General features: G+C 39.6%; 1 protein-coding gene across 1 annotated transcript in view; it reads left to right on the top strand.

The window, feature by feature from the left end:
* The first annotated feature begins 12,134 nt into the window (after positions 1-12,134).
* The window catches only part of tmem121 (transmembrane protein 121), a 52,095-nt gene continuing 37,783 nt past the window's right edge, over positions 12,135-26,446 (top strand). Inside the window, exon 1 of the mRNA XM_004083426.4 lies at positions 12,135-12,720. The gene's annotated coding sequence lies outside the window, so the exon portion shown is untranslated. The remainder of the gene's footprint in view (positions 12,721-26,446) is intronic.

Here is a 26,446-nt window from a genome sequence, read left to right as displayed (position 1 = left end):
CTTGAAAACTCCTACTTTGCTGTTTTCTCATGCAAAATTGCCGGATTGCTATTATTTATTCTCAAGTGTTTTGTCCTAAAGGAGAATTATTGAACATATAAAAAGTTAGCAGAGGCTCATGATTTGCATGAAATCATCCATAAAGCCTTAATGCAGATAGATCTTACATGTAATGCTTGACAACTCTTCTAAAAAGTTCCATGAAGGTTTAGATCAGAGTATCTGTTAGAATGTTCAACAAGCACAAAATGGGCTGATCTTCACAAGCACAAAGATTAAGCATAAAACTCACTTTTCAACACTTTAATTAAGATTAATGTATCACATCCACATGAAAAAAGGATAGGAGCAGCTCTCAGGATCATGAGCTTCCCTATGGATCTGAGACCTCAGACCTTAATTAGCTTGTTAGGGCTATGGCTGGATCATTAGGAAAGGTCAGGAGATGCAAATTTCAAAGCCTCATAAAGACTCTGACTCCTGAAACCTTGTCTCGGTAATCAGTTCTCAAAGCAGCTGCCTAGCATTTTGAAAATGAATGGATTGGACAAAGTGTTGCACACTAAGCAGGAGGCCGTGACAACAGTTTTACTTTTCATCTCTTTGGTTCATGTTTTTATTCATAAGTTTAGTGCACAGGATATGGAGAAAACTATAAAACTCAAATTCTGTTGTTCTCCTTTTCTAATAAAAAGCAAAGGGTGAAAATAAAATGTAGCAGTCATCAAAATATCAAGGGGTTGCATCACCTTCATTTTTATGTTAAAGTTTTTCATCATTCTAATGTATGCTCCTTTTCTATGCTTTATATTTGTATATCTGGCCTTGAGTGTGAATGATGCATGTGCAGCATTTGAAGCTGTTTCGCATCAAACTGCTGAAAGGGGCAAAAACTTCACTTGTTAACCTTGAATTGGAGTTAATGATACGTGGCTGCAAATGTGAAAAACTGTTTGGAGATCAGAACCAGCATAATGAATGTCAGAAGATGTGGCTTTTATGTAAATAGTGGTTTGAATCCTATAGGTACCAGCATGTCAATGGACAGTCCTTTCATTGTACTAGTTAGCCACGGAGTTCCACAGTGATCAGTTCTAGGACCCATCCTGTTTATGTTTTGCATGCTACCCTTAGGAAACATAATCAGGAAAGACAGCATTTTCACTGTTATGCAGATGATACGCAGTTGTATCCATCTATTAAACCTGACCAGAATGACCATATATAAAAACGTAATGCATGCACCAGAGATATCAAGATCTAAATGACAATGAATTACCTCCTCCTAAACCCAGAGAAAACTGAGGTGATTATACTAAGTACTATAAACCTAAGAAATGCTCTGTCTGATCAATTAATCTAACTGGATGGTGTAAATATAGCATCCATTTCCACAGTTAGAAACCTTGGGGTTTTATTTGACCAGGATTTATCATTTAAGGCTCACTTATCACAGGCTTGTAAAACTGCATTTTTTTCACCTGCGCAATATAGTTAAGATCAGAAATATATGATCTAAAAGTGATGCTGAAAAACTCTTCCATGCATTTGTTATTTCTAGGCTTGATTACTGTAACTCTTTGTTTGCAGCATGTCCTAAAAGTTCCTTAAGAAGTCTTCACATTGTTCAGAATACAGCAGCTTAAGGCCTTACATGGTATGACCTATATTAAAGATCTCAAAGTGCCTTACCAACCAAACAGGACTCTTCGCTCACAAAATACAGCACTGCTTGTGGTTCCCAGAATTTGTAAAAGTACAGTTGGAGGTAGAGCCTTTAGCCACCTGGCCCCTGTTTTATGGAATAAGCTCCCAGCTCATGTAAGACAGGCCGACACAGTTTCGTCATTCAAAGTTAGGCTTAAAACATTCCTCCTTGGACAGGCTCATTGTCAGACTAGCTAGAAATCAGAGAATATTTAACCTATTACTCCCCCTATATTACCCATTGTAATGAAGTTTGGGGAAATAATTACAGTTTTCATTACATCTATTATACGTATTTCTTCATGGATCTAATCAGAGAGAAGATGGTTTCATAAACCGGGCCTGGGTGACCCATTCCCCCTGTTTAGATTATTAATATATTGTATTAATATTGTAATCATAAAAATGTAGATTTTCTATTATTAATATTACCATCCGCTATAAGTACCATACTGCATGCTACCTACTATTAACATGCTTGAATTAAATAACAATAAGAATAACAATTAGTGCTTAGTAGGCTGCTAGAAGTTGGAAGCTGGGGAGAGTATGGTGCAATGGGCTTCTGTCCTCTATTCTCATTTACTTCTCCTCTATTCTTGATCATTTATTTATCATTAAGTTCTCCATGCCTCTGTTTAGTGCAGTGCGATTCATGTGTTGCCCCTCTTTCCAACTCCCCTCCAGGGGAGCAGACTGAATCTGAATTGCTTTCCTACCCCTACGGCTTCTCCCTATCCCAACATTTATCCCTCCAAGCAGAGTGACATGGAAAAAATAGTGTCTTCATATTCAAACACTACTATAATTTGAAGACGTTATCAGTCGACACCAGTCATCTACATAAGTGCAGAGCTGCAAACACTCAGAAAATACATAATATCGATTTTATCACTTTAAAAAAAGTCATGCAAACACAAAAACTGAATTCTTACATTAACATATAAAAGTTTGTTCTTTAGACCACATCTACGTGAAGAATTGAGTTTTTCCTCCATGCTACAAGCGTGACACAGATCACCCTATCAGCGGAGCGATACACAGCCTTATGGTTTCTCCTTAAAAAAAAACAATTACGGACACCACTACAGCTTCAAATGCTCCAACAATCTGAGCAGGAGGAGCCATAGGAGTAGGGAAGCAATTCTGATTCAGCCTTGGTGTCATAAAATAGTATTTCCTTTGTTATGCTCAGTTGGCAGTTCTGGGATCTATCCAGAACAAATCCAAATCCTTCATTGGTCAAAGTTCGATTTGGTTTGACTTAAAATGTGTTTTCAATGGCCACACGTTTTATATGTAGAGCCTGAAAATAGTCATAGAAACGTGCGTAGCTACACGTGAATCCAAGAGTTTTGAATGGTGAAGCCAGAAAAACCCATTTACATGACTTTTCATCGGAAGAGGCCACTTGAACGCATGTCACAGAAGGCCGTGTGAACGTTGCTTTAGATTGAAAATCCTGCAACTGTCTAAATCTGACCATGAGATCCTGAGTTTTTGGAAGCAGTTTGAGAGTTCGCCGATACTAAACGAGGTCTGGAGTCACAAAAGAACAAAGCATCACCATGGTGACGGAGCACCGAAGGTGAAAAGTCTCCGGTTTTCCAACACCGTGTCCTCCCGATTAACTTGAGGCCAGTCTGTTACAGAGCTTTGGTCTGCAAGCTTTGGCTCAGCTCATGGCTTACCTGGCAAAGCAATATGCTTTCTCTTTCACTCTCTCCTCTGCTAATCCCTTTCTCATTCCCACAGCATTCACTTGTTCTTATCTCAGTCTCTCACAACTCCCTTTTTGTCACCGTCATCCTACAAAACTATTCAATTTAACTCGAAATTCAATTTCATTTGCTATATTAGCACAGGCCTACAAATGCTTATCATTGCAAAACATGTATATAAGAAATAAATAGCAAAGCATAAAACAAAAGGCTATAAATATGAAAAAGGATTAAACTTGGTATGCCGTCAAATTTAACACAACCAAAGTCGCTTTAGCAGAGGGAATCATAAAGGCACAGAAATGCCACATAGTGGTCCCTTGGCAGCAATAAACAATGTATACTCTGCTCTATCGAAGACACAATCAATATGCAAATGATATTTAGCGAGTTAATTCTGCCAGAAAGTCAACATGCTGATCTTAGTCTTGTTTTATCAAGGAACAGGCGGCCTGTCTCTCCTCTGAGACTGCCAGCCACACTTTAAATGCACCTCAGCTGGCAACAGACACACATATGCGCACACGCACGCACACAAACGCATGCAATATGCTTCTAAAACCCCTCGCTGGCTGATAAATGCCAAACGCCTGTCTAATAAATACAAACACAAATGCAGTAGTGCACACATAATGACAGGCAGGCTCTCCGATGCATATTTTACTAAAATTCTTCCATGTTTTACACACTCATTTACTAAAAGCATGCCAGGAATACAAGAGCCAGATTTTGCATTTGCCCAAATTTGCCAAAGTCTCAAAGCTCTGAATATGTTTAGTGCGTTGCTTTACTCAAGGCAGATGTAGGAGTTTCCTGATGTCCACTGCAGCCAAAGCTACATGGCACCACCTGTGTCCTTAAATGGGGCCCAACTGTGTCTGCGGCGTTTTGGTGGCCTTGTCCCTCCCAGCATGGCAGATGGGAAGGAGCGCAGAGGACAGGTTGCAACTTTGAGCTTTGAAATGGAAAGAAGATCTGTTTATAGTGCAGCTCAGATGAAAGTGATGTGAGAAGTTGGTTGAGCTTATATGAATTTGTGGTTCACACACAAATAATACTAAATATGTAGTTTGTGTTTAAATGCTGCTCTGTAGATTTTAAAACACACCTAATCTCAGGTTAAGTTAGGCTTTTTAGCCACTTATCACCATTAAGTAATACAGTTTTCCCATTTTAGTCAAACAGAAACTAGAACTTCTTGTAAGAGCCGTTAGAGTGGTGACACATTCAACACACCAGCAATTGAGAGATTTTGACAAATAATGACATGCATGAGTAAAACAATGAAATTTAAGCTTTTTATTTAGCGTTTTTTTATTATTAAGTTGAAAAGAATAATTAGATTCATTAAATAGAGGAATACTAAAAAAAAAGTCAAACAGTTCATAAAATTGCTTTTTGTTAAAGTCACAAGAGCCCTGAAATATGTGACCACTCATAGTGCTGTTCTACCTTAATCAAGGCCTGAAGTGTTTTACAGTCACAACCCCCCATTCACTCACTGATGGGAGGCTTTTGCTAATATAAGGCAGGCACCAACCTGTAACCAACTGGAACAATGTGGGGTTCAGTCTCTTGCCCAAAGAGACTTTAAACTACCAAAACTCTTTGACCATTTAGACAGTTAACATGATTCCAACTGATTCTGAAGTAGAGAAAAACAGCTTTGTGACGATATACACCATATATCTTCGGCTAAGATGTTGACTGCTCTACCTCTGCACCACAGCTGCCCTGAAGCACTTTCAATGAGGAAACTATAAAGGTTTCCTTTAATTTCATAACTTCTCTTCATTAGGAAGCACAAAAAAAACCTTAAAATCTCTTTTTATCGCTTTTTAGTAAAAATAAACTGCATCCAGTGCTGTTCGGTATCTATGTCCATTAAAAATAGGAAAGTAAGTCTTATACAGCAAAAACATACTATAAACAACCAAACAGACCCACTTTGGTCTTTATACCCCCCCCATCATGCTCAACTTATCAAAGTTGTGTACTCCCTAATATAAGGGGATCAAATTAAGCTGTTTTCATGGATTAGTCTTTGAGTGAGAGTCAAACTAGTTTGTATTTTTTTAAGCAGTACACGTCCTTCTCAAACCAAAAAGGCTTTCTTTTATCCTCCTCTGCAGGCATTTCTCTACAATTATGAACTTTAAAATACCAGCATGTACTTGCACATTTTTGCCCATTTCTCTGAGTGTTGAACGGTTTGATCTCAGGGTGACCTTGCTCGGACACCCACTCCTCAGATGGATCGGTTTGTCTTGAGTGCTTCAGCCTTGGGGATAGTTGTAAACAGTCCGCCTCTGTGCAGAATGATGGACTCCAAATTGTCCGTGAATGACCAGATAGTGGATAACAACTGCTTTTTATAAGGTCCATGTGGAAGTTGTGTTTTTTTTTTTACATTGAGACCAGACGTCCAAGCAGTTGATGCTTTTGTGTCAAAATAAAAACACCATTAAAAGAATCGCTGAAGCACAACAAAAGTATTAAAAAAAAAAAAAAAAACATCAGACAATATGTATATAATGAATAAAGTAAAGGCATAGATGGCTCAAACTAAAAATCAAGAAAAATTCAGCTTTAAAAGAGAATTTCTGATGATGTGTTAATCAAGTGGAGTTGATTTGGAGAGGGCGGCTAACACTTAACCTTTCGAATTTCGTGGTAAATCATTGGAGGAGCACCACAATACTTTTTATGGAGTGCTCATTCGATTGCATTGAATTTTTCTCTCAAAAAGGAAAATACAAAGAAATTTAAAGTAATAATTTTGCATGTCAATGTACCATCAACAATTAAGTCTTTAACTTGATGCTAACCACGTATGTATTGTTGGAGGCTCATCCCTTGATGCTGGGTGTGTATAATGAGCCAAAAACATATCAAGGAAATCCCAAAGCTTTTTTATTTATCCCCAGTCGTTTGGTATACAGGAATATTTCAAAAGGTCTCCGTGTTGAACTGAATTTAAACTCCACGAGAGTGTTAAAAAACTTGTTCCAGACAGCTGGGTTGGGCCAGCAGGCTGACATCAAAGCACAGCTCAGAGACAACACAGAAGGGAAGCTGGGTGGAAATAATAACTTAACACGAGGAAAAGCTTGAAAGTAAGAAAAAGTCAGATGTGTGAGGAGAAAACATGAATAATAAATAGCAAGAAGATGAGAGCAAATAGAATCCTGTTAAGGGTGGCGGTAAAGCAGACAATAGCATGTAACATTACCGAACAAGAGCTTCTGTTTTTATCAGCTGTGGCTTGCACACACACACACATTAGTGTGAAGCGTAGAGCAACCGCGTCATGATGTGTTGGACTGTAATGAGGCAGAGGCAGAGTGTCGGATTTGAGAAGGGGAGCCTGCAAGCAACAGACAGGGAAGCAGAGCATGTCAAATCAGCCTGATGTGGGACAAAGTCATTATGTCACCAGTGTCTAATCTGGCGGGTGCAAAATGCACTTGGTCTTTTGGCATAACAGGGGTCAGTAGCAGATGGGTAGAGCCTGGAACAGTGGAATTAGCTACTGGCCACACAGACACTGTGACTAAAAACCCTCATTTATTCCAGTTCCTGGTCAGTCCTTCAGGCTCAACCTGGGTTCTCAAACCAAGCAAAATTCAGGACGAGGCAGGAGAAATGACCCTCAGTGCACCTGATCACAGGAGGGTTGGCTTGGAGGTATTGCACGAGTGTCACATGCACATTTGCTGCAAAGCATGGGTTTAAAATAACAGTGCAACTGGAAAAACAACACGGCCTACAGCCCCTTCACACTATTTTAAGTGGAAACAAAGACGCAGGGAGAGAAAACAACCCAAGGGAAGAGAAACATGAGGAAGGCTGTTCAATTTTGTTCCCATTTCAGTGTCATTGTCACCATTCAATTTGGTTTCTGTGCTTTCTTTCAGACTTTTTGAGTGAAAATTGCACTTTGAAGAGTAGGAATATTTCATCTAACGACCCAAAATTAAAGTAAGATTCAGGAAAGACTAACATTAGAACAACTGACACACATTTTCTGATTTATTTTTCCAGTCTAAACATATATTCATTGTTGCAAAATTTAAACAAATTTAGCTAGTATTTTTCATTAAAAAGAGATTTTCAGCTTAAATTATATTTTAAAGAAATGTTTCCTCAATTTCTGCTGCTTTTTCTAAGCAGCTTTCTGATGAATTTGCATCTGTAACTGGATCCAGAGGAAAATGAGGCGTGAAAAGGTGAGTCACGGGCAAAAACCTCCCGCACCACTGACCTGCATTAACCAGGGCTGTAATGAAAACTTAAGTCATCTCTGTGCATCCGCCCAAGTAAGCGCACACTGCCACGCGAGACACACCGTGAATCCAGATGAGGATTCATTACAGCATCAAAGCAAAGCATGATGCTTTAATGGACAAACCATTACTAAAAAATCCACACGCAGGCTGCTGTGGAGATGAGAAATCACCTACAGAGGAGCTCTCTTTTATTACAGAACTCATTTGATTGGTAAGGAAAAGGAAAACAGCATTGCGAGTTAACTCAGCATTGCAATGCATTTCGTGTCACGCTCAAACCACAATTCTGCTTCAATAATGTAAAGGACAGCTGTTTTTCCTTCTTGTGCTGTAGGCAAAAGCTGTTTTTTTCCTCTTTGACGATGTGTACATGCAAATGAAACTTGTGGCAAGATTTATTTACCTTTTGCGGTTAACTTGAAACAGATTTGCAGATATTTTAAAGTCAATTTTTCAGTTAATTGTCCAACAAAAATGACAGTTTATCTTTGTGAAAAGTTCTCAAAGCTTCAGCTTTGACACAAAAAAAAAATGGAAAAAGATATAGATTATTCACATCATAATTATGCAATTTTCTCATTAAACTTTAACTCTGGTACCAAAATAGCAGGTTTAGGTTAATGAGCAACTTTTGACTGCTCTGAAGGATTTTAATTAGGACTTCTTCCACCGCTCTTTAGTTTAGAGGTTATCTGTTGTCTTCTGCTCCTTTCAGTTGCATTAATTAAAATAATTATCAACTATGGTTCCTTTGTGAAGTTCCCACTGAGTGGCTAATCACTGGCCAACAAGCACTGATAAGTGTAGGGATGGAAAACCATTGCTGTCAACATTTATTATTCAAAATATCACAGTTGTTTTTAAATTCACAGCAGATACCAGCCTGTTTTCTAATCATTTGTTTTGGCACATTGGGTTCTTCTGACCTTTTTTTTTTTTTTTTTTTTTTAGAATCATTTCCAGAAAGTAATTTTAAAATCTGTTTAAGGCACAATATTTTTTATGTCCAAAATTTTTTTTTTTTTACAAATTTGTTGAAAAACTGCAGAATCAATACATAAAATTTTAACAAATTACACGTTTTCAATCATTAAATACAAATAATTTTGGAAAAAAAGATTTAATTTAAATGGCAATTACTTATATAACACCTTCTTACCCTCATATTCCTTATTTGAGATAGAAAGATATATTAGAAATATGTGCAATAAGTATTTTAAAATTTAGGAAACCAAAATTTAAACCTAAATCTCTAGACATTAAAAAAAAAGAATATGTTTTTAGGATAAATATTGCAGCAAAAACAATTTTTGGAAGTCTTAAAATAAACCATCTGCTACTATCGACTTGTGTGCAGATGTTCTTCTCTGGGGAACTCCAAAACCTGCTGAAGTTCCTCAGATCGCTTCGTTGAGCTCTAGTGCCACACCCCTGCGTGATGAAAGCAAAACAGTCAGCTTTCCCTCCTCTGCTCTGAGAAAGTATGATTCCACACACCCCAAAAACATGAGAGAGATTGTTACATAATGCCAAACACAGAGCCGCAGATCTAACAGCAGGGGAGGAGACGTTCTCTCAATCCCTCTCATTCTGAATTCACTTTAGAATTAAAAAAAAAGAAAACATTGAGAAACAACTTTCTCATCTTCTCCATCAAAGCTCACTCAGTCAGTCACCTCTCATCTCCCTCCATGCCCGACTCTAATCGCTCTTGATTGGCTAATCACTGAAAATGACTTTTAGTGTGATCCTGGTATGTGGCCGTTGCAAATACCTTGGAAATGACGAGCAGCAGTCGAGGGCCTTTCTGTGCCTCCTTGATTTGAAGTGGCTGCACCCAGTTACTCACATGGTTGAGATTTTGAAAGCTAATGAGACCAGACAGTTTTTTTCAATCCAAAAAAGAAAAAAAAATGTAACCTTTGACATGAACATCAAGAATCACAAAATGAGCATGTCTGTGTGTTTTACAACATGCCGCATTTCTCACCTTTACCTCCATTGAGTGTTTAGTTAGTGACCTTATCCTTTTAAATTTTAATCATTTTTTCTATTTTGCACTACAACATATATCTAATATAACCAACATACCCCCAATTTAGCTTGTGACCTTATCGCATTGCATAATACTCCATGTTGCACTCACATAAAGCCTTTACACGTTTTCCTTTTCTCTGGCATTTAGCATTGAATTTTTCTGACTTCTGATTCGGTTGGTTGGTCTTCCAATGTCTTCAGTTAACGGTAAATTGGAAAGAGAAACTTTTAAAGGGATTAAACATTTAGAAGATAAATCCTTGTGGCTTTAATGAAACTCAACAAAGGGACAGAAGGCTCTGCAGGAACAGTTTCCAGGAGCCAAACAAACACAGATCCAATGGGAAGCATCAGAGCAGAAACAAACGATGAGGAAAACAGACAGAAAATGACACAGTATTTGGCAAAGATGTGGACACATTTACATAGTCAAATACTTGCTCTCAAATGAACCTGCTTTTGCTCTGTTTTTGCTCTATATATATATATATATATATATATATATATATATATATATATATATATATATATATATTTCTTTTTAGTGATTCTTGACTCAAATGTGAAAACAATAGAAAGGTTGGGAAAAGATCATTTGAAGAATTATAGTCAAAGACCCACCCCGATCATCGTTTGATATATTTGAAGGTGTTCCCTTTTTATTATGATGCCATTTTTAGCTAAAATTTAATTTGTTTACATAGTTTCTGCAATAGTTCATTCCCACTTGATTTTTATCTTCAAAGTAGATATACAAGCAGAGTTTATGATACTAATAATAATTATTATTATTATAAATGTGCCTTTGAGTTCTGGGTGGGATCATTGGTGTGGAGCAAGCCCGTCCCTCTTCCCATCACTAAGAGCTGAGAGCAGGAAACTTGCGGCCCACCCATCTTACTTTTTATGTCACAAATTTGCTATTTCTTTAAGCAGCATTTTCTTATCTGCTTCTGATTCACAACGATTTGTACATAGAAATACTCAGAAATTGAATTTTAAGCCTAATGTTCCTACTAAGTGTCCTCCATCATCAGAAAAATACCATAAGAGCAAGCTTAAAAAAAAACTGACTTCGTCATCAAAGAAAAGTAAAAAAAGTAAAATAAAAGGACCGTTCCGAAATAAAGATTTTGAAATGAAGCTAAAATAGTACTATTTTGATTAGTTTAGTTTAATTATGTGATTTTTTATGTGTGGTAATAAAATAACTTGGTGTGATGGAGAAGAGCAAGTAAAAAAAAAGTACATTTAAAGACCCACATTTGATTAGCTACAAAAACATAAAGTGCATCAAATCAATTTAACTAAAAAAAAAAAATGAACATTTCTGTCTGAGCGTCAAAAAGTTTTTTTTCTTCTGAGATCCAGATTTGTTGCTGATTTGTGTTTGTCCTCCCGGCTGTTTTGGCATCGAGGTGAAGAGGCTGACCTTGTGGCTTATGCTCCTATTTCTGAACTTCACCAATCTGCCAGGAAACAGTGGAGGAAATATGACATGCTTTCCTTCTTTGGCCTCACGATGATCTGAATTTTTGTCTTCCTGACAAACATAAATATTTATTGATGTTTGTCAGGCAGACAAAAATCAAAAATTGTAAAAAAAAATTAGCTTTTAGTTTAAATATTTAAAAAGGAAAATGCCCTAGTAAGTGATCGTCTCCCCCTTCTGGCAGGGAATATAATGCACGGCCACGGCAACACCTGAGTCAAGGGAAACCCACAGCAGGGGCAATCTTTACCCAAGAAAGTTTGCATGCCTGGAGCATTCAGCAGCTGCCAAGTGATTGCAAGTGCTATACATCCTTGAGAGGTCATCAGCCCGCCGCAGTGCTGACATTAAAACAGACAAGCTTGAATGCTTGAACCTGCAGAAACAGTCGAAAGCGTCTCTTTGGATGACTGAAGGAAACCTTAAAGATCCCTGCTTTATCTGCAATCCAAACCTTTGACTTCTTTGAAAGGACTGCTAAATTTATTTTCTGCAGATATATTTCACAATGCACTAATTTTTAGATGCATTAGTTAAAAGGCTGTCAAATAATCAAACTCATTTTGAGTCAGTTTGTGTCTCTGTATTCTTATTTTGAGAATGGGTATTAATCCTTTTCATCACACGTTTTCTAAATGCTGCCAGCCTGGTCCTGTTGTGATACATGAATGGCATTCTGCCAAATTAATTATCTGATTCATTTAGTTGAATCCCATCTCCAGACTGTCATGATATGTAAGAGGAATATTCTGCGGGAAAACTCCAACGCAGCAGTAAAAGCCCAAATGCAAACACTAAAGGTGACAGGAGCAGCAGCAAACAGATGGTCTTTTCTTCAGAATGAGAAAAAATACAGTAAATTTCGGTTTACATCATTTGTTTAAACGGAAAATGCATTGGAATAAGTCCAGCTGACCATTTATGTATGACTGAAATGCTGACTTGACATTGTTCTTGTCTAATAATTTGCAGTAATTTGTTTTAGTCTGTTGCAGAATGCAAGGCGACCTGTTTTCCATTTCATTCTAACATATTTGGAAGAATGATTGATGGAGGGAGAGAGTGGTGGAGAGACAGAGGGGGGGGGGGGTTAAGCCCATCCGGAGGAAGAAGCCAAGAAGCTTCGGCAATTACACTTGCCAAAGCGGTTCCGTTTACCCAACAGGCTTGGCTTTTCCAACATTTAGGACTCTGACTTTGACCGTCTTGCGCGCTTTCGGAGCTACGACGGCTCCGCGTCCCCCTCCGTCCGCGCGCTGTCGGCCAGGCGCCTGGAGATCCGGGATTCTTCTGAACTTAACCGGCAGTAGCGGCAGTTGTTTGGACCGGTTCTTTTTCATAGCAGCGGATTTACAAAACCTGCACCCCCTCTACCCCTCCTCCTCCTCCCGATCGTTTTCACGGAACCGCAATGAAATTCAGCACCCTGGACAGCGACTGATCCTTTCGGAACCCTGGACAGAGACTTAACGAGGTAAGATGGTAGAGTTTAGCAGCTTTTCCGCCCTTATGTGTTGGGAAAAAAAAGGATCGTGTGAAACAAAATCACTCTGCCCTATATGAGGAATGCACTGGGACTTATCTTAGCGCCACTTTACGCAGAATCCAACCATTTGAACATCTGTGCATAGTTTGATCTTTTCCACTGAGTTATATTTGTCAAGCTGTCAGTTTACTGCTTTTACCAGTCATGCCAGATCATTCTGGAATATGTGGAAGGCTGAAAATCGAAAAGTAGGTCGATAAACCTTGACTTATTTATTTTGTATTTTTTTTCTAAAAAACTTAAGTTTAATTTAAAGCACAAAAAAAAATTAGACGCAACCAGCAGCTCGTGCCTTTAGTGTGCGCGAGAAATCAGCCCAACCACACCACCCCCACCACTGCCGCGCGCACCCTCGTGTGCACGCGGCGACACACAATCACGGCACATGGTCGTCTGTAATCCTCACGTCACCTCATCATATTTCAGAGTGACTCTTTGGTAATGAGCAGCGCTCCTCCCTTTTAGACTGCTCATTTAATTTTGGCTATTAATTTATAAGGTGTTAGCAGTCAGGTTCACCTCCTTATGGGTTTTTCCTGCTCCTGTCACCTTTTAAACCAAGTTAATCTAAAGGTTAATATGAAGGAATAACAGTTGCAAGCCCTGTGGAGCAGCCTTCTGCCTGACATGACTTCTATTTAAGGATTTTTGTCCACAAAAAAAATGACTTACTCTTCTGTCTTTAGAAATGTTCTATAACATACGTTTTCTCCTTCAAATATCCAAAATCCTAACATAAAATCCATAAATTAACAAAGAAAACGATTGTTTTAGTAATATATATGATCATTATGCAATGTAATATTTAGTCTATGTATGGAATGTGAAGAACAGACACATTTGTTTATATTCTGTTATCTCTAGCTGTTGCTCAGAATAAGTGTCCAACCCCAAGCCTGGTCCCCTTGCCTTCTCTTTGCTCAGCTGTCACACTCAAAATGTTTCTGAAGAATTAATTCCCCCAATCCAAAGGTCAAAAAATGCCTCAGTTGGGCTTGTTCTGAATAAGAAGTGTCCCTCTGGGATATATCTTTATTTTATGCTGTTGAGCAGCTTCAAAAATAATTCAACACAGATCTAAACACGTGTGAATCCAGACTGATTTTACTGAAGTTCATTAGGATTTTGATTATGTTTAATATTTGAAAGCTCTTGGCCTTGCATTAAGTGTGTCTGATATGTTGGCTTAGACTCTGAGTGACAAGAATTAAGTGGGAGCAAGAACTGTGAATCATAGTAGAGATTTTGCTACAGGGCTCTAATCCCTTGTCCTTGAACCAAAGAAAGCGCATATTGATATGCCAGTTCTGCCTCTGGGCTATTAAGCTCTGGGCGCTACTGTATAGAAACTGCCGCTCTATATCACTGGGATGATGAACTAAATGCAAATTAATCTTTCATGCTCAATTTATCATCCAATAAACAGGACGTGGATTTGAATATGAATGGTGGCCTGACAAAGGCCAGGCCCTCCATCAGCTTTTGATACCTTTCTTTAACTGTCATTCCATTGATAGAAATGGAGATGTCAGGGTTGGATGGGTAGGATACAGGATGCTTGACTTGGAGTATTTGTTGTATCTTCAGGCGTCTTTGTAGGCATAACAGTTTAACGGTTGTTTGCCACCCAGGGGGTTTGCTGGTGTTCTGTCTGAAACTGAAACTGGAACTGCAATTCACTAACAAATAAGGCACGGTATTTGGCCTTAGGGGAAGTGCTTGTAAGCCTGTGTTGGTATCCTGGACCAAGCAGACTGCTGGGCTTCAGAGTTTTGCATTACACAGATTGCAGATCCAGTAGCTTTTCATGAGTGTGCACTTTCCATGCTCTTTGCTCAGTGGATTATGTCCCAGCATGACTAGAATTCCATTTGAGGCTCTCTTTAAATTCCGTCCCATGCTGGAAACGCAATTAAATTCAATAATGCTATAAATACATGACGGGCCAGTCTGAAAATCAAGCAGGCAGAGGTGCTGAACACCCACTCGGCATCCTCTCCCCACATTCCCCTTTTCAATCATCCCAGGCCAGCAAAAGCCCCACCCCCACTCGCCCTGCTGCACAGTGAATTGTGGTCAATTTGAATGATCAACGGAAGACAGCCTGGGAGGCTATGGCTGTCAGAGGGAATATTAGGCCACAATGAGCCGCCCCAATAAAAATCTGCATGTCTGTAACGGCTGTGTCATTATTCTCGTCCCTGTGCGTGTTTCCATAGCTCCCTTTGGCACAGCGAGGAACTAGAGAAATGAGAGTGTGCTGTCTTGCTGTGCTAGGCTCTACTGGCCAAGGCTGTAGCATACTATCCTAAGCTGCGTGTTTGTGTGCTGCGCTTTGCTCTGCCGTCATTAGCTGAAACACAGCTGCGGTTGTATCTGATGCAGCAAGCACTCTGCTCATCACATTGGTTTTCAGTCACCGGTTTTCCTCTTCAGAACCCCAGTGCTTCAGAAGGGTTACAATATCACTGACATAATAGCATCTACTCAGATCAATAGCCAAATGGGGCAGTGAATCAATAGCAACTATCCTGTACAAAAATGTGGTCATGGGAGTGGCAGAGGGACAGCAGTCGGCAGCCATCTCATGTTTAACCTTGGAAATTCTTTGTTCTTTAATTATGGATGGAAAATTTGGAACTTATTTACAAGCCGTGCATTATAGATTGCTGCATCATCAATGCTAATTTGAGTTTGGCATTTTAAAAGATGGCAACACTTTTTCCCGGGTGCTGCCTCACCCTCTGATCACAAAAACAGCACCACCGTGAAATGAAAGCTGAAAGTCCATCAGTAAACACATATTAGTAGTTTGGATGTCTCTGGACTTTCCAACAACCGCTTTATGGCCCGTTTTTTTCACTAACCAGTGGTTTCTGAAATCAAGTAAGCTGTAGTGCTCACACATTCAATTAATGGTTTGTTTTCCCGGAGGAGCTCAAGAATTCATTGGCTTTTTAAGTGTTAAATGTGCTTTTATCTGAGCCAAGCCTAAAGAGCTTTCGCGATCAAACTGGGATTTTACATGCAACAAGTCAGCGGCAAAAAATATTTATGCTCTTTTATCTAAGATGAAACAACTCTTGCAATGATAGAGAAAAAAAAACTGTTGAATTATCCAACTGAAATGTGTTGTATTCTGCATCCAAAGGAAAACTTGCAGGCAAAAAAAGTAACTAGGTGAGGGTCTCAAGCGAAGCTGGGTAACTGCTGTTTTTCCTGCAGAGAGGAAAATTGCTCTGAAAAAAAAATGAGGTGTTTATCTTCCTGTCTATACATCGCTTTAGCACCACAAGACTCAATCTATGATTAGATCATGCAAAAAATGGCTCCATAAATGGCCGCTTCCCTGTTGGAGACCAATTTGTTCAGCTTGTCATGAAACACCCATGTTGGACGTTAGGAATTCAAAGACTTAACACACGAGATTTGACTGAAAGACTAAAATCTGCAACAGTTTTAGAATACGTTACTGTAAATATTAAGCAGTTCATATTTTTAGCTCAGTCAGAGTGTGTCAGATGAAAAAAAAAACATATGCAGGAGGAGCAGAAAGCCGTTCTTGTCTAAAAAACAGCAGAATTGTCACAGATGTCACAACATGCAGCATCTATAGCTGCTGCTGGCGCTCTTCCAAAGACACACCAGCACAGCCTACATCCTTTACAGCCACCCACGTTCTTCACTCACACACACCTGCACACTCCAAATCTGTGCCCCAAACAAAGTGGTCAAAAACCACACACTTTGAAATATTGGAGCCTCTGCAGCCCTCCAGGCATGTAGTTATTGGGGATGCAGAAGTGATGGGAAATCAATCAGCTCAAGTGGAGCGCCTTGGCTGAAGAGCTGAAGAGAGTCTTGTCTCTTCTAGATGCATGCTCAAACATGTGTGGTCCACTGGTGCAAACAGATTTCTTGACCAATCAGAGATCAGTGCATGCACGTACATATTTATCTGTCAGTTAATTTATGGTTAAATAAAAAATCTATACGACTGATGCAAGTAAAGGTGGCTCAAAGTGGTAAAGTGAAGGCAAATGTGATAAATAATCAGTACCTTCTCTCAGAGGTGAAACTGGTGGGAGTCGCATAGTGTGCAGCCGCATAATTTCAGAAAATCAGGATGATTATGCCGCTGGTTAAGCTGAAACTACAGTTTGCAGTCCTTTTCCACTTGTCAGTTAGCAGTAATATGTTTTGCAATTACTGACCTAACAGAACAATCTCTGTTAAAAGTTATTTCATCAGGATGTTGCAGTCTTTGTTTGAAATTTTTGTAATGAAGTACAGTATTTTCTCATTTCTGCTGAAATTCCATGCATAAAACAATCAAAAACTAGGTTTTGGGTTAACCTGCAGTCTGATTCAACACTATTCCTTCTGGCAGGCTTTTACTTTTGGCCACCAGCCTGTGCTTTCATTCCTACCTGCGTTGTTGCACAGCTTGAGAGCAGCGGTGCAGTGTGAAAGGAAACAGATCTGTTACATCTCTGTGTCAACCTCATATTTAATTCATGCACTTTATTGTTGCTCTGCAGCTGTGTATATGCTTTCCCAGGCACCCTGGCGAAAGTTGAGTCACATACAAAGATGAACAGAACAAGGTAATGTTCTGTAGCCGCAGGCTCTGGAGGATTTGAGGGTTCATAAACATTAATATGCCATATTACCCTCATAGAGGCTGTTTTCTTTTGTAATGATTTTAAGTCTGAGGCTAAACCCATTCTAGCCATTTCAAGAAGCCGTTCTAATGGCTTCGTCTTGACAGGAGGTAGGGACCGTCTCCTTTGACTCCTTGGAAGCTCCTGCAGGAAGCAGCTTAAACGTCTGGACCGTCAGCATAACAAGCATCCGCTTTAATCTTTCACTGAGCGAGTTTGCCTGCTGCTAATGCAGTTTTGTTCATATGAGCTCCCATGCATGGAGAGATGTCACACTTGTGCTGCTTTTTCAGGTATCCTGACAGGAAATTAATGCCACTGCGTGCTGTGGTGCTTGCGGTATCAGCGCACCTATATTTCCCTGCTTCTATATCAGAAGTACCCAGACAACACTACATGCTAAATGTTGGAAGTGTCATATTCAGTATGGGAGATAATTCAAATAAGCGTCTGTTAAACAGAGGGTGAGTAAGCTCATGGTGGTTTGGGGCTTTAATGTGTGTGTCACACTTTTGCACTGCGACAGCAACTGTTTGTGCATCGTTGAGCGAGTTGGAAGCTCCCTACCAGATTTCAGCTTGTCAACTAACCGCTTCTGATTTGGAGAACCATAAATCACTTCTTGCAATGTTTAATTTCACACCTCTAAAGGCAATGCAAATCTCTAGAGTGTTTAACAGTAAAAGGCATTATGTCTTTCAAGTATTTTTCAGAGTACTCTGAAGTTATGCTGGCTGGAACTCTATAGAAACAGAAAACATATGCAAACAAATAGGTTGAAAATTAAAGTGTAGTATTAAAACTAAAAATAATGCATCGTTCAGTGAGTCTGGTGATGGAGGCTTCGATGAGAAAAAGTGTATAATTCTAGTATATTTTTCCACGCCTGCAGAAGTGATCAAAAGTGTGTTTTCAGTCATGGGAGCGTAGCTCAGCTGGCAGTGATCTGCTGGGTCTTTGCTCTAAGCCTTGTTGCTCGACTATTCATCTGAATGCCGTCTTCACCTGCTGTCACAAAGCTCTATCGTCACCACTCATCTATCTGCACAGCAGTGGATCTCATCCTGTTTTCCATAAAGTCCCCCCATCTTGCTTGTGCATAAAGGCTGTGGCCCATTCCGGCATTCACGTGTCTAGAGTCTGCTATCAAGCATTATGCAACACACCCTTTTTTTACCCCAATAAAGATCTGCTGCTTTGTAACACTATATCTATTTTAAAAAAAGCGCCTATCAAAAGCTGATGTGTCTCATGTTTTTTGGGATTTTTTTGTGACTAGAAGTATTTTACAAGTCTTTTACAAGACTTGTTGAATTCGGTGAAGGCAGCTGCAGAGACATAGAACTGTTCAAAAATAAGGTTTTACAAAAGTTAAATGAGCAGATGCCTTATCAATACCCTGCTTTGGTTTAACATTTTCTGGGTCAATCATTGGGTTCAGCACGGCTATACCGCCTACAGTGATCTCTTTTGCTATTCTGCACCAGGATGCTTGTGATCGTAGCTATTTTTTCTTCAAGGGTTCACAAAGTTAGACAGAAAGGATGTCATACAGATGCTGGCAGGAGCTGTGTGACAGCTCAGTTCAGGCTAGCAGGGAACCTCGACCTTTTGTCTGACCTGCTGGTTCAGAAGCAAGAGAATGTTAAAAAAAAACAGCTTATCTGAAAATTAGCCAGATGTATTGGGCAGTGTGTGCACACCCTTTTGTGCCACAAATTTTGTTGCCATCAGGTTGGAACCCGTGTGTCTGAATGGCACCAAAAACTAGTCTTGATTTGTTTGTGAAGCAAGATGTTGCTCACTATTTCTGCTGTGATCCAAGACGTATCATTAGGTAAAGGTAAGTGATTGCCTGCAGCTGAACATAGGAAAAACGTGTCTACCATTATTATATAACTCTGTCAGGATAATCCCAAACTATGGAATTGGCTTAAGGTGAAGATGTTTCCCCATCCCTGTAGCAATGGACTATTCTTTCAACAGCAAGTTGGTAACTGACAAGCAAATATGCAGCTGATGCAGCGAGAGGCTCCAAGAAATATAACAAAAACAACAGTAAGATGAAGTGTCGTTATCTAAGCGGCGGTGAAGACTATCATTATCATTATATTGTTGATTCAATAAAAGAAAAAAAAAAGCATCTCACAAAGAAATTCTAACAATATAAGTAAACAAAAACAAAACTGTTGTGCAGGAGGGAAGACAAAACAGGAAAAAGAACAGAATTAAAGGAATTCAAAATTAAGAAAGTCAGGAAGGAGAAAACGGACAGAAAAGGAAAGAGAGGAGGAGAAAATGGTGATTTTAAGATTATTTCACATGTTTTTACTAGTAAGTCAGTGGGTAACACATTAGCACATTCAATACATTCAATGTTCTATAGAAAATCATTGTGAGTTTCCTATGATTTGGGTCCGTTATAGACATTTGTTCTAAACTTTGCTGGTATAAACAAGTGTGGGTTGAAAAGCTTGTTTTGTAGAATGGTAGAGAATTTGATGATTCAAAGTTTTTTTTGTTTGTTTTTTTGTGGAGGCCAACTGGTATAAAATGTCCTAAATACAAATGAATAGAGCATTCATTGTAACGGTTTCGGTTTCTTTGTGTTTTGTTTCCTTGGTTTCCTGTTTTATTTTGTAGTAGTTCCTGTTTGGTTGTTGTTTCGTGTTTTACCTTTCCCCATCAGTCCGGAGTGTTTCCACCTGTGTCTCGTTTGTCTGCATGTATTTAGGTCTTGTCTTTCCCTTCCTCCTGTGCTGCTCCATAGGTTAATGTTTCCCTGTCTAGTGTATTTCGAGTTTCGAGTGTTTCTGGCCTGCTCTGCAGTGGTTTTTGGTTGGTTTAGTTTTGTTATTAAAGTTCCTGTTCCCCTGCAACCTCCTGCCTCCTCTCCTCTCTGCGCCTGGGTACGTCCCCCCTATTCCCCCCGTAACATTCTTATCCTGTATGTTAACGCCCACAGTGTGTTCCATTAGGAGAAATATAAATTTATAAGTAAGGTAAACTCACTGTCCACCTTATTCACCTAAATTCTAATCAGCCAATCACATGACAAAAACTCAATCCATTTAGGCCTGTAGACATGGTCAAGATGATCTGCTGCAGTTCAAACTGAGCTTCAGAATGAGGAATAAAAGGTGACTGAAGTGACTTTGAACGTAGCATGGTTGTTGGTGCCAGACAGGCTGGTCTGGGAGTTTCAGAAACTGCTGATCTCCTGGGATTTTCACCCATAACCATCTCTAGGGTTTACACAGACTGGTCAGAAAAAGAGAAACTATCCAGTGAGTGGCAGTTCTGTGGGCAGAAATGCCTTGTTGATGCCAGAGGTCAGAGTCGAATGACCAGACTGGTTCTGACTGATAGAAAAACAACAATAGCTCAAAAAGCTACTGGTTACAAACAAGGTCTGCAGAAGAGCAACTCTGAACAGATAACACGTCCAAACTTGAGGCAGACGGGCTACAGCAGCAGAAGACCACACCAAGTGCCACTCCTGTCAGAAGAACAGGAGAAACTGAGGCTGCAATTCACACAGGATCACCAAAACTGGACAATAGTATACTGTATAGGGAAAACGTTGTCTGGTCTGATGAGTCTCCAGTTCTGCTGCAACATTCAGATGGTAGGATCCACCCTGCCTTGTATCAATGGTTCAGGCTGGTGGTGGTGGTACAATGGTGTGGGGGATATTTTCTTGGCACACTTCGGGCCCCTTAGTACTAATTGAGCATGGTTATAACACCACAGCCTACCTGAGTATTGTTGCTGACCATGTCCATCCCTTTATAACCACAGTGTACCATCGTCTGATGGCTACTTCCAGAAAGATAAGGCACCATGTCATAAAGCTGGAATCATCTCAGACTGGTTTCTTGAACATGACCATAAGTTCACTGGACTCAAATGCCGTCCACAGTCACCAGATCTCAACCCAATATAGACCCTTTGGGATGTGGTGGAGTGGGAGATTGGCATCAGGCATGTAAAGTTAACAAATCCGTTGCTATTGTGTGACGCTAGCATGTCAGTATGGACCACACTCTGAGGCATGTTCCCACTGCCCCGTCGCATCTATGCCACTTAGGATAAAGGCAGTTCTAAAAAAAAAAAAGGGTTCCAACCAGGTAAGAGCAAGGATAAAGAGGTCAGTGAGTGTATATGAAGTTTTGCTTTGAAGTTGGAGTACGTAGAAAGGCAACAAAAATTGTCTTTTTATTATTATTTTCTAAATTAAAATAAAAGTTCTATTTGCTAAAATATTGTCCTTTCCAACTGTCCCAATAATAAAAGAGTGTCACTTGATAATCCACTGTGAGGTCTTATTAGAGACATTGAAAACCTGTTCCTGCAGAAAATGCTGTTTGGACAACTGCTGTCAGAGCTGCTGGTGCTGTGCAGGTGTGATTGTGCATAATTACAGTTTATGTGCTTTCTTGTAATTAAGTCAGGCCTCGTGGAATCAGTATTCATGCTTTGCTGGGCTGCATGTGCAGCGCTCCAAACAGAGACTCGTGATTTAATTACGGCACAAACAGACACATATGCACACACAGACGACACAGAGCCACATGTCTAACTCTCATGTGTGCGTCTGTCACATGCTGCTCTTTGCCAACCCTCCTGGAAGAGGCTACCCGGCCCTTCTGTAGAGGGATCGCCCCGACAATCGTGCACATCATCAACGATACAGATCAGCTCTGACAAGGAGAAAAGTCAAACTGTCTGAGTGAGGTTGAAACTGGACTGATAAGTCCACAGCGGCTCAGAGTGTTTGTTGCTGGGGGGATAAACTCTGCTCCAAATCACTGTGACTGCTGCTCAGAATGGAAGAGCAGCTGCTGTGTCACTGGCCCTTGGCTGTGTATGGAGACGTTGGAGATAGGAAGTTCATCTTCTCCTCCTCTCCTTCTGCCAACATTCTCCAACCTTCTGCTGTTCCTCCTTTCTTTATCTCCCCTCACCCTCCGTCTGTCTTCATTCTTTGTCTTTCTCACCAGCACTTAAACACTTCAGCCAACAGGCAGCAGATAAACCAAGGACACACACATTCGCCGCCTTCTTTACTCTCTGTGAGGGCTCAATCATGAAAAATTGGCCCACCTTATCTTCTGTTGTTTCATGGCCCCAGTTTTGCTAAAATATGCACGAGCATGTGTGCAACTAAATACTTTGAGGCAAAAGAGGATTTAAGAAAAAAAAAACAATTTGAGTAGAAACTTTTTTTAATGATTGAGTTTAAATTTGTTTTTTTTAAACAGACTTCTATTCTAGCTCAGTGGGGTTCTCATAGGAATTCTGATCGCAGTTCCAAAGGACAAACAATGATAAACAAAGATTAAAAAAAAAAATGTGGTTTCGTCCGTCACAAAGCCCTCAGTAGAGCGTTTCAGGAGACGCTGTCCCTTTGAAACAATACTAAAGAAAAAAACAAAACAGCGATGAAACAAAAATTAAAAGCTAATATAGACCTTTAATGTGGGTGTTGTTACTGGAACTGCAGTTGAGACATTTGTGGGTGTTTCATCTCCGACCACATGCCACTCTGGCAGTGTGCACCAGGGGCGTCTGTCCATGGTTTCATGTCAGAGCCAGAGGCAGGGACTACAGCCACCACACTGGCTGCACAGCTCCATTATCCAGCAAACTCGCTCATCCATCTCAAGCTGGCCTCACAGTAAAAGAGCTAGCTTGAGGGATTTGATTGAAAAAAAGCATGAAATTCTTTCTTTTTCTCTCCTTTTTATCTTTCATATCTCCCACAGCTAGATTGCTCTCATTTTAGATCTGGTTTAAAAATTGCTATAGTTCATAAAACCATTCTGGCTGCTTCTTGAGGCCTGTAGATCTGACATCAGCTGTGTCCCCCATCTGTTTTTAACTGTTTAAACTAATTATTTTGTGTTATTCACAGTTTTTTCCAATCTACAACTCTCTGGATTGCTGTAAAGACACTGTCAGCATCAGGGCTCCAGCAAGCTATTCTTTCGGCCACTGCAAAGCTCTTAGACTCCTCCCAATTACTGAAGCGTGCAATAATGAAATGCTCACATTCCATTCGCAGTGATGTAACTCATTGAAAATCCCAAAGAGCAGGATGGAAATTGGACGCAGAGTGGAGCAAAAACTGCAGATTGTATTGGTCTAGCCAGCATTCTGCTGCCACTGAGTTTACATCAAAGCCGGTTTGCGGGAGTCAAGAAGGTGAAGTGGAGGCTGACCAGTTCTCCGCATCAATGAACTTTGGGAGTTTTACAACGTCTCTGTCAATACCTGTGACAAGCTACAAGTCACATTTCTACCCTGCTGCACCCATGCGTCTGTATTCTGCAGCTCAAATGATGACTGGAATAAAATAACAGAAATGTAGAAAGTAGACAAAAGCAGAAGAAATAAGATAAATAAATAAGATAAAAAAGATGATAAAGCTGCTGACAACATTTCCTAGTAACATATTTTAATTGAATGTTTATGTTTTATTTGTCTTTTCAAAATAAAACTACGGAAAGAACTTTATGGAGCACAAGTCATCACATTATTGTAGCTATTTATGCATATAAACAACATAAATTCAGACAAATATACAAGTATGATTTTTATTTATATAGCACTTTTCACAAAATTAAATTACGAAGTACTTTACAAAAATAAAAAAGCAGCGTAAACCAAAGCCCGAATGCAGACGGTAAAACATCCAACACTGACCTCCTAAAAATGAAGATAAAAGTTAAAATTACTATTAGCTTAAGATTAATTAAAAGCTTTTATAAACAATGTCCTGACCTGGATTTTAAAAATACTCAACTGAGTTGATTTGATGTAGCGATAAAAGAAGGGAAATTCAAAGTCATGCAATGACAGATGGCAAGATCTCTTTTGGAGATTATAGTTTTGAAAGCTCAAAGATCAGGGCGAAAAGTAGAGACTTAAAAGGTCAGTAATAAATCTCAAAGTTTGTCCGTTGTCCGTTGGACAAACTTTGAGTTTGTCCAAAAACTTTGAGTTTGGTAATGTTCTGAACTTTGAGTTTGTCCGTTGGGGTTGTGGGGCTGCTGGAGCATATCCCAGCTGCTGATGGGCAAAGGTAGGGTACACCCAGAACAGGTCGTCGGTCTGTAGCAGGAGCACACACATACACTCACATGCTCACCTAGGGGCAATTAGAGACACCTATGAAGCATGTTTTTGGACTGCAGGAGGATTGCCATGAGAAAACCGATGCACACATGAAGAGAAGATGCAAACTCCACACAGAAAGGTCCCTGCCGGGATTTGAACCAGGGTTTTCTCGCTGTGAGGTAAAAGAGTTTACCAGCAATGCAAGGAAACACTTTGTCAGACAATTTAACAGGAAAGTTTTATGCAAGCTAAACATGCAGAAAATTGACAAAAGATGACTTAATTTTACAAAATATTCAACATTTGTTTGTGATGGCTCCACAAGATCAGTTATAAAGTAATGTTTGAGTCAAAAAAGCAACATCTCATTGTCATCAGTTTGACTTAACAGTAAAAGTTTGTAAATTAGTAGCATTGTTACTCAATAGTTAAACTGCAATCCCACACAAGAAGACTGAGTGCTCAGAGGTCTAAAGGCAACATGGTCACTGAAGTGAATAACTTGGGTTTTGTCCAAATTCATTCACTGTTATGGAGTGCAACATTTATTGTGTACAATTCTGAGTGTGTAAATGTCACTCTGAGGCTATCATGGGTAGTTAATAATATATATCCAGAGAAGCTCTTACTTTATGTGGATAACAGGTTGATGTCAGATTTTAAGGAAAACATCCGATGTTTTAGAAATATATTGATAAAGAAATATAACTTGTCAAATCTTTAAGTCCAACTTCGATTATCTTTTGATCTATTTTCAAAGTGGTTCTTTTAACTAATTCAACTCAATTCAATTTTAGTTATATAGCCTAATATTACGACAATAGTCGTCTCAATGGACTTCGTACTGGTAATTGTATTATGAATATGAAATGATAAAGAACATGAAATCATAGAATTCAACAGCTAACAGCTAAACTAAACAAAACAGACCATGGATAAACTGGGCATTACTGCCCTTAGACCCTCCTTCTCTTTTTGATTATGTCGTTTTTTGCCAAATTCAAAAAAACTGCAGAGCGCCAGTCGTTTATTAGAAATTTGCCTCTGAGTGTTGGTGTGGAGTAAGCCTATCTCCATTTCCCATCATCCATCTGTTTACACACTCTCCGGCGAGCTTACAGCCCCTTTCATCCCCAACCTAACATTAGCAGTGCATCAAATATGCCGAGCAATATTGGAGCAATTCAGCCATACAGTTTAGTTCAGAGCCAGACAAGGAATACGTACATAGATATAGTCATCAACAAGTGAATGCATCGGATTGTGTGGAGCAGGAAGTTTTTCACAAAGATTTGAAGAAACAAATACTCAGAAATGCAATTTTAAGATTACTGTTTTTTTTATATACATGTCCTCCATCATCAGAAAAAAGCCACAAGAATTTGTTATAAAAACCAAAAACACAATTTTCATCAAAGTGGATCTTTAAGCCATCCATTTGTTGGGAGAAAATGTACTTTTTACATCTTGTTGCTCTGGGGCTTTTCTGGTTTGTTTGAAAATTGGTTTGAGAGTTGGCCATCAAGATGTTTGCGTTTCATGATTGTTGAGCAACAACAGCCTCAGCCCCCTTTCTGCTCTTGTGTACAGCTGTAGCCTCTGCCTGATCAATGTCTGTTCAAAGCAGCTCTATCCTGTCCTAATGAAGACCATTTCACCGTCTTCTCCTGTAGGTCAAGAGGCATTTTTCCACATTAGATATTCAGGTTGTAGCAGCAGAGTTAATATCTGTGTTTCTGAGCGACAAAACCGATGACATTTGGGGTTTTGGGTAAGTGTACAATGTCGGCCAGGGCCTGGTTTGACCCGCTCCGACTCCATCATGTTCACTTACAGGCCTAATCACTGCATGTTTCATCAGAGCTTTC

The sequence above is a fragment of the Oryzias latipes genome, chromosome 24 (genome assembly GCF_002234675.1).
Source record: "Oryzias latipes chromosome 24, ASM223467v1".
NCBI classification, from domain to species: Eukaryota; Metazoa; Chordata; class Actinopteri; order Beloniformes; family Adrianichthyidae; genus Oryzias; species Oryzias latipes.
This window is presented reverse-complemented; position numbering and strand designations above follow the sequence as displayed.